Source organism: Palaemon carinicauda, chromosome 7 (genome assembly GCF_036898095.1).
Source record: "Palaemon carinicauda isolate YSFRI2023 chromosome 7, ASM3689809v2, whole genome shotgun sequence".
In the NCBI taxonomy this organism is placed as follows: domain Eukaryota; kingdom Metazoa; phylum Arthropoda; class Malacostraca; order Decapoda; family Palaemonidae; genus Palaemon; species Palaemon carinicauda.
Window position 1 is genome coordinate 67470511 of NC_090731.1, and position 10000 is coordinate 67480510.

The following is a 10000-nucleotide window of genomic DNA, read 5'->3' on the forward strand; positions in this document are numbered from 1 at the left end:
TTTTTTATTAAATTATTTGAGCGATATATTCCAAAACTTCCTTGAAATTCGTGACTGAAAAATTAAGTCATCTGAAAGTCTTGAAGTTAGTTTTAAAGCCAATAAGAGCCACATGTGGAAGGACATTTAAAATGATGAAAAAGAACTGGATCCAGAGTATGTTGAACCGTTAAATTTCGGAAATAATCGTGCGATAACTTATATATTTAAGATAGGAAAATCATGCAACCTACTGATCTATACCAATAGCACAATCATTCTTTTTGGCATATTACAATGGCTTTTGGTGTTATCAGGAAATGCGTTTAGTAAAGAACAGAGAAAATAGATTGCCAGACAGATATCACAAAGTAATCTTGTTAAGTACAAATTCCGGGAGAGGAAAAGATCTGTCTTTTGGAGCAATATCTTATGGTATTGGAGTACTTTAAACCTTCGCCAAATAGATATGAATTATGAGAATAACAAAAAAAAAAAAAAAAAAAAAAACTAACGTGAATAGAGACTGAAAAAGGTGACTTTAAACCTAAGTTCGCTTCCTATGGAATACAAAAATCACCAATTACATAGTATATTGTTGAGTGATAAAATATCCAATACTGTTTTATGACTATGAAATGAATTATACAGATTCCCTTGTCTACATCCATATATAGCAATATCTTTATTGAATTAAAATGTGATAGATAACTGTCTACCTACGAGCATTTGTCAATAGTTACTATTCCGACACTGATTCTCAAGTATTTTTAATTTCTTGCGCACGACGGGAGGAGAGTAATGGAAATGGAGGTACAGTGAACGAGAAGGAGAGGGAGACCAAAGCAAAGGTAGATGGACTGTATCAAGGATGACCTTCGATCAAAGGGATTAACCGGTGACAAAGTGTGGACAGAGGTAGATGGAGAGCGCTGGCCAGATACATCGACCTCACGTAAAAGTGGGAAAAGATGCAGACAAAGAAGAGGAAACTAGCATGTTATAAATTATATTTTTCTGCTAATAACTCTTCAATTCATATGATCATACTACTTTATATTTGCCTATAATCCTATAATTAGATAATCTCCACAACATAGTTTTATCTATTATCGTTCATTTCTTTCTTTCCTATCTCATGTCTTGATTTTCACAATCAGATTCACTGATTGCAACCCTTATTTAACATCTCTTCTATTTTTTCTGTTTTATCGTTCTGCTTCTTATCACATTAGTAACAAAATCCTCTTCTCCATTTCCCTAGTGTTCTCTGCACTTCGTTATCATTTTTTTGGCTTCCCCTCCCCTTCTTTTTATCATCCTTTTTTTCACTCTCTCTCCTCTTCCTTGTCAAAGACAGAAATTGGTGACAGTCCATTTTGTTTACAAGGTGTGAGGTTATGTTGACAGAATAATAATAGTAGTACCACAATTAATCCCATTCTTCACTTTAATCCTTAAGATGCAGGGCAAAATCTCTTATGCATTGGAAAAAGATAACTAGATAAAGGCCTCAGGCATTAAAAGGTGTTTGTGTATTTCAAAGTGCCTCTATTGTCAGGTTATGGAGAAATTGTGATGCCATATTACTTTGAAAGGCTTGTGTGTGCGTGTGTGTGTATGTGTGTGGATAAATCATGAAGGGAAGAGGGAATGAATAAGTATATCCTGATTAGATTCGCCATTGAATTCTTAAAAAGACTTCCCTCTTAAAGAAGTCAAAGACAAAACTAGTCATGATTCACTCAATATTTTCGCTTTCCCTGTCATTTTTTTTGCATAACAACATCAAGTTATATATATATATATATATATATATATATATATATATATATATATATATATATATATATATATATGTGTGTGTGTGTGTATATATGCATATATATTATATATATTCATATATATATATATCTATATATATATATATATATATATATATATATATATATATATATATATATATATATATATATATATATATATATATATTATATATATATATATATATGTGTGTGTATATGCATATATATTATATATATTCATTATATATATATATATATATGTATATATATATATATATATGTATATATATATATATATATATATATATATATATATGTGTGTGTATATATATATATATATATATATATATGTGTGTGTGTGTGTGTGTGTTTATATATGCATATATATTATATATATTTATATATATACATATATATATATCTTTATATATATATATATATATATATATATATATATATATATAAGTATATGTATATATATATATATATATATATATATATATATATATATATATATATCTAAATACCAATATATATATATATATATATATATATATATATATATATATATATATATATATATATATATATAAGCGTGTGTATGTATATATATATATATATATATATATATATATATATATATATATATATATAATTGTATATACATATATACATACATACATATATATATATATATATATATATATATATATATATATATATATATATATATATATATATATTCACATATCGTGGCGGGATGTCGCAAGAACAACCCCCACACCCTTGAATCACTCTAAACAGACCAATGTCTCCTCAATACAAACTTTCCCCTTACGTTATCAGTAGCGGGACTCTTGGACAAAAGGACAAAAAACAAACCAAAACACAACCTTAAAACTATATTTCCTAATACTAAAAACAATCACTTAATACTAAAAATCACCAACCATATTCCATAACCAAAAAATAATCACAACTCAGTAATACAATCTTAACTTAACACAAAATAAACATTAATTAAAAAAAAACTTTCGCAATCAAATAAACCCTAACAAAACTTAAACGCTAAAATATACCACAACCACAAAGATAAACAGAAATATTTTATATTTCTGAGTGGACAACTTCGTCCACACAAGGGCCAACAGTCTTTTATAGGCAACTACCACAGCTTTGTGGTCAAAAATCCCCTGTGTGGCAAATTGCCACCACTGCCTCCCTAATTGGGGTCCGGGATGTCATCATCGTCATCCTCATCATCATCATCATCATCATCATCATCCGAAAATTCCTTATTACAGCCAAGTCGTTACCAATTATATCCAAATCTAAAAAAAGCAGTCAGTTCCAAGTCCCTTATATCAAGCCAGGTCATCAATCAATATTCAAAATATCTCTCTCAAAGGAGGAATCACGGCTTAGAAAATCAAAAAACACTTCCAACGCTGGTAGGAAAAAAATATATAATCTAGCGTTCACACAACTGCCTTAAGCTGCAGTCAAATAAAAAAAGCAAAAATAAATCCTCCACAACATGTATATATATATATATATATATATATATATATATATATATATATATATATATATATATATATATATATATATATATATATATATATATATATATATATAGTGACAGAATTTGGAAGAGTGTGTGAGAGAAGGAAGTTGAGAGTTAATGTGGGTAAGAGTAAGGTTATGAGATGTACGAGAAGGGAAGGTGGTGCAAGGTTGAATGTCATGTTGGATGGAGAGTTACTTGAGGAGGTGGATCAGTTTAAGTACTTGGGGTCTGTTGTTGAAGCAAATGGTGGAGTGGAAGCAGATGTACGTCAGAGAGTGAATGAAGGTTGCAAAGTGTTGGGGGCAGTTAAGGGAGTAGTAAAAAATAGAGGGTTGGGCATGAATGTAAAGAGAGTTCTATATGAGAAAGTGATTGTACCAACTGTGATGTATGGATCGGAGTTGTGGGGAATGAAAGTGATGGAGAGACAGAAATTGAATGTGTTTGAGATGAAGTGTCTGAGGAGTGTGGCTGGTGTATCTCGAGTAGATAGGGTCAGGAACGAGGCGGTGAGGGTGAGAACGGGTGTAAGAAATGAGTTAGCGGCTGGAGTGGATATGAATGTGTTGAGGTGGTTTGGCCATGTTGAGAGAATGGAGAATGGCTGTCTGCTAAAGAAGGTGATGAATGCAAGAGTTGATGGGAGAAGTACAAGAGGAAGGCCAAGGTTTGGGTGGATGGATGGTGTGAAGAAAGCTCTGGGTGATAGGAGGATAGATGTGAGAGAGGCAAGAGAGCGTGCTAGAAATAGGAATGAATGGCGAGCGATTGTGACGCAGTTCCGGTAGGCCCTGCTGCTTCCTCCGGTGCCTTAGATGACCACGGAGGTAGCAGCAGTAGGGGACTCAGCAGTATGAAGCTTCATCTGTGGTGGAAATGTGGGAGGTTGGGCTGTGGCACCCTAGCAGTACCAGCTGAACTCGGCTGAGTCCCTGGTTAGGCTGGAGGAACATAGAGAGTAGAGGTCCCCTTTTTTGTTTTGTTCTTGTTGATGTCGGCTACCCCCCAAAATTGGGGGAAATGCCTTTGGTATATGTATGTATGATGTATATATATATATATATGTATATGTATATATATATATATATATATATATATATATATATATATATATATATATATATATATATATATATACATATATATATATATATATACATATATATATAAATATGTATCTATATATATATATATATATATATATATATATATATATATATACACTGTACAGTATATATATATATATATATATATATATATATATATATATATATATATATATATATATATATATTTATATATATATATGTATATATATATATATATATATATAAATATGTATATATATATATATATATATATATATATATATATATATATATATATAAATATATATATATATATATATATATTGATATATATATATATATATATATATATATATATATATATATATATGTATATATATATTTATATATATATATATATATAAATCAATCATTGTTTAAAAAATATTCACAACCTTCATTTTTCATTCGAGCTAAAACCTGTGCAGCATACATTATACCATTCTGAATTTGTGAAGCACTTTGAAATGGACACTATTCATTCGGAATGAAATCCTTCTCTATAGTTTTCATAGAGATAAATGTGCTTGTGGGAAATGAATAGAAGAACATGTGCCTATTTAGTGTATATAAAGACCAAAGTACCCCGAGAAAATAATTTTCATCACTTTATACCTTTATGTTTAAAAAAAAATAACGTATGTTGCAAAAGAACATGTGCGAATACACGCACACATATATACATAAATAAACATGCAAACACACACAAATTATATATACTGTATATATATATATATATATATATATATATATATATATATATATATATATATATATATTATATATATATATATATATATATATATATATATATATATATATATATTTATATGATATACATTATATATACTGTAAATATGTACATATGTGTGACTCCTTTATCCTGCATTAGACTAGTTTTATATGTATATATATATATATATATATATATATATATATATATATATATATATATATATATATATATATATATATATATATATAAATATATATATATATATATATATATATATATATATATATAAATTATATATATATATATATATATATATATATATATATATATATATATGTGTGTGTGTGTATATATATATATATATATATATATATATATATATATATATATATATATTTATATATATATATATATATATATATATATATATATATATATATATATATATATATATATATATATATATATATATATATATATATATATATATATATATATATATATATATATATATACATACCAAGTAAAGATTCAAAAACATTTCAATAAACCTTGTCATTACATGAACCTATTAGGTAATTATATGACTTATGCGACTAACTTTGCCATGATTTAAGTTTGTATGTACAGTACGTTTAAGTGATTCATTTTAAAGAAGCTTCATTACTCAATAAAAGTGATATCGAAGCTATTTTATTATTCAGAAAATCCCTGAAAGAAAAGAATGCGTTTTAATTCCTCTAGATATTGGACATATTTTTATCTTAGATTTAATCCAATATACAAAAGGAGCAAAGAACCAAGCTCAGTGGTTCATGAGTTACTTACTAATAAGAGAAAAGTCAGACTTTTAATCATAAAGAAGGATGAAATAACCAGGTTTTAGATAGACTATATTCTACCTAGAAAATAAAAATATAATTGAGATCATAATTATATTAAAATATCCATGAAAAAGTAAAGTACGTAAGTATAGCATGTATTGTTAATTGGCTTTATGATAGAATAAAATATTAAACTGTATCTTTTCTAGTATCTGACTAATTACAATCTAGATATATACATTAGTAAATTATAAATCATTATTATTTGATAGTATATACTGCAAGTGCCATGTCATTAAAATAAAAATATATTTACTTTTTATTCAGAAAAACATTATATTAAATTCCAGAATAAATATTGTTTTTCTCTGCAAATAATATTTTTAATAAATTTAATTTTCTTTGAATAAAGATAAAACATAATCTAAAAATTAAATACTATTATTTAATAATAGCAAAATGAAACAAGTGCATAACAATAAATTATGTGTATGGCGTCAGTTACGCTTTCATGGAAAAAAAAAATATTAATATTTCACAAATGAAGTCAACTGTGTAAAAAATAAAAATACCATAATAGACTTTCCTGAAGCATTGAAGTAAATAGAATTCATGGCACAGTAATGAGACCGGTTTTAATGTAAGGGTCAGAAACCTGGGCTTTAAGACGAAAAGAGGAAGCACAGCTTGAGAGAAGAGAAATGAGAATGCTGATTTGGATTATGGGAATATAACTGCTTGAAAGATTGGAAAATGATGAAATAAGAAGAATGGCAGGTGTTGTAAAGATTACAGAGAAAATAAGAGTGTCACGACTGAGATGGTGTGGTAACGTGTTGAGAATGGATGGTGGGGAGGGAGTGAGGAGGGTTTGGGAGGGACCTATTAAGGGGATTTCGTATTGATCTTATTTTGCATGACAAGTACTGTATTATGTGTTATCAAAATCATGGTTGTTTTGAGATGTCTCCCCTTTAAAGTATAAATTACGTGGGAGACAGAGAATTAGAAGGCTGGATCAGGTGAAGGATGATATGGAGAGGAGAGGTTTGGTAGAAGAGGATGCCTTTCAAAGAAGGCACTGGAGAGAGCGCATCCGGCAACCGACCCCTTAATGTAGGGATAACGGTTGGATAGAAGATGGAAGTAAATAGAAAAATCACTACTAGCATTCTTGTAGTGCCGGTGGTGAATTCAACTGAACTATTGATGTAGCAAAATCTTTCAAGACCACATAAAATAGTAGTTTCTTAATATTTATTGAAAATCTCTCATGAAAACATTTTCAATAAATACTAACTTAATGTGATTTGGGTGATTTTTAAATGTTTACTCATTTTTCATATATATATTTATTAAGTCACTCATGGCAGTGATAGGGTTAATCAAAAGAAAAAAATTAGTTTTTTTGCTCCATCTTACCTAAGAATGGAAGATGCAATTGTATTTCCATGAGGAATGATTCAGAGGAGCATCGCTCGGAGGCGAGATGATATACGCAGGTAGTTAATTTATAAAATAGCGAAAGCAAGGCTTTCTTTTCTTTGCTTTAACCGCCTCTGTATTTCATCAGAAAATTTATGCTTCATAAATTGAGTGCAGCCTAAGATTTATCGTTTTTCTACTGGTTGAATGATTATGGCATTTGCTAGAAATATTCATGTACCCACTTTTATGATATGGAATATTGTTTCAACTTTACCCAATAGAGAAGAAAAATATTAATCGCGTCATTTCATGGGAAAATATATATTTCATGCATTCAGGAAGCACTATTAATATAGAGCAGCCTGCAATGACATGAATTTACAGCAGTTTCATTATTTCATCAACGACAATCAGAACGATATTAACAAAATTAGCCACCATGCAACACGGAAATTGTAATATTATTCATTGTCTAAATTAGGCTGTATTGAAAAAGGTGAACTTATTTTTTTTTTTTTTTTTTTTGGGGGGGGGGGGGGTTGGTGTCAGGCTTACAAAGGATTTCAAACAGACAGATATATATTATATAAGCTGATTATTTTTCTCGTTCTATATCAAATTAAAAGCCTAATAGCATTTATAGTCCGGGAAATAGGAAACTTTCAACATTAGAGAAAATATACCAGTTTAGAGATGAGATTAATGTCATGCCTACTTTCACGGAGACCAACAAATGTTATCTATATTAGAGAAGTATTTGATAACCAATTCCCAAAACAAAGGAATTTAAGTGCCTTAATAACAAAATAATCTTAAAATGCTTTGGTCATGAGCTTATTAATCAACTCTCGTGGAGAATATAGTTAAATTTCAATTTGAAGTCCAAACATAGATTTCATTATTATTATTATTATTATTATTATTATTATTATTATTATTATTATTATTATTATTGTTAATATTATTATTATTATTATTATTATTATTATTATTATTATTATTGTTAATATTATTATTATTATTATTATTATTATTATTATTATTATTATTATTATTATTATTACTTGCTAAGATACAACCCTAGTTAGAAAAAAAGGATGCTATAAGCCCAGGGGCCCCAACAGGGATATTATCTCACTGAGGAAAGGAAAAAAAGGAAAGATAAAATATTTTAAGAATAGCAACAACATTGAAACCAACATTGGAATGATGGCCTAATGGTTAAGTCGATTAAAAAAAAAATATCAACAGTGTTGATTCAAGCCTCAAGAAAAGAAAAATGCTATATATTTAGGAAATTTAATGTCTGTTTGTATATCAGGTAGTAACATTCGATGCATAATCTCTTGTTTTAATGAAAAACTGTTGTTTTGTGTTGCACATTGTAATAGTCTCGCAATCCATGCTTATATAAATCGACATGTACAACCTAAAACCACATAAAAGATATTATCGTTTCTCGTAGAAAAGACACTACAACTGAACCGGGACTAGACATTCCCAAATAGACATAGGCAATAAAATGTCTTTTTTTTTTTCTTAGAATTTGTTTTAAAATGCCTCTAGTTTAACGATTACAATAGTAAAAAACAATTAAAAGAAGGTACACAGTTTCCTTAGATAATTTCTAATTTACTAATATTTATTTTCTTCTCGTATTTGACATATATGAAATAATCGTAGGTCGTTAAGCTAATTTGCAACATTGATATATAAATATATATATTTTTTTATCAATGCATCAAGCATATAATACACAACTATAATCATCAAACTCAAAGATACGAACTCGACTTTGTACTTATTTCCACTAATAAAATTTTCCCATTAAAAACTAAAGCTGGTTTAATAGCCATAACCCTCGGGGACTTAGCCATTAAATGCCAGCATATAGCACCATGCATCTAATTTTGCGAAAATGGGTCACTGTTTTGAGAAAAACTTTATAGTTTCAAAGAGAATGAAATGGTCAAAACCTTTACAATACTAAATAGGAATTTTCCCGGGAAAATAATAATTAAAAAATTATTCAAAAAAATAGATTCAACTAAATTCTTTTAGAAAAATTATGACACAAAATAAATCTTATTCATCTACACAATCCATTAAAGTTCTTAGAAGATCCACATTTATTCACTTAACGTATAAGGCAAAGACAGAAATAAAGAAATCTAAAAATATACCTAAATATAACTCTGCCTAGTTGATAAGGAGAAAGGAATCTCTCATTTATCTTTATTAACTAGGCAAAGTTACTTTATATTAATTTTCATGAAAATTTAAAACCATAATTGACCTTTTTTGATTAATCAAAAAGACAGGATGTTATATACCATACATCACAGCACCACTAAAATCAAATTAGGCGCTGCATTCAATAACCCATAAAAGTATAAAAGATTTTGATATAGGATTTTTTTGAACTCCCAAAATGTAATTAAATCTTAGTTTTTTTTATTTATTTGAAAAGAAATTTACTGAAAACCTATATTTCACAATTAACATTTATTTCCGATAAGATGACCGAATTA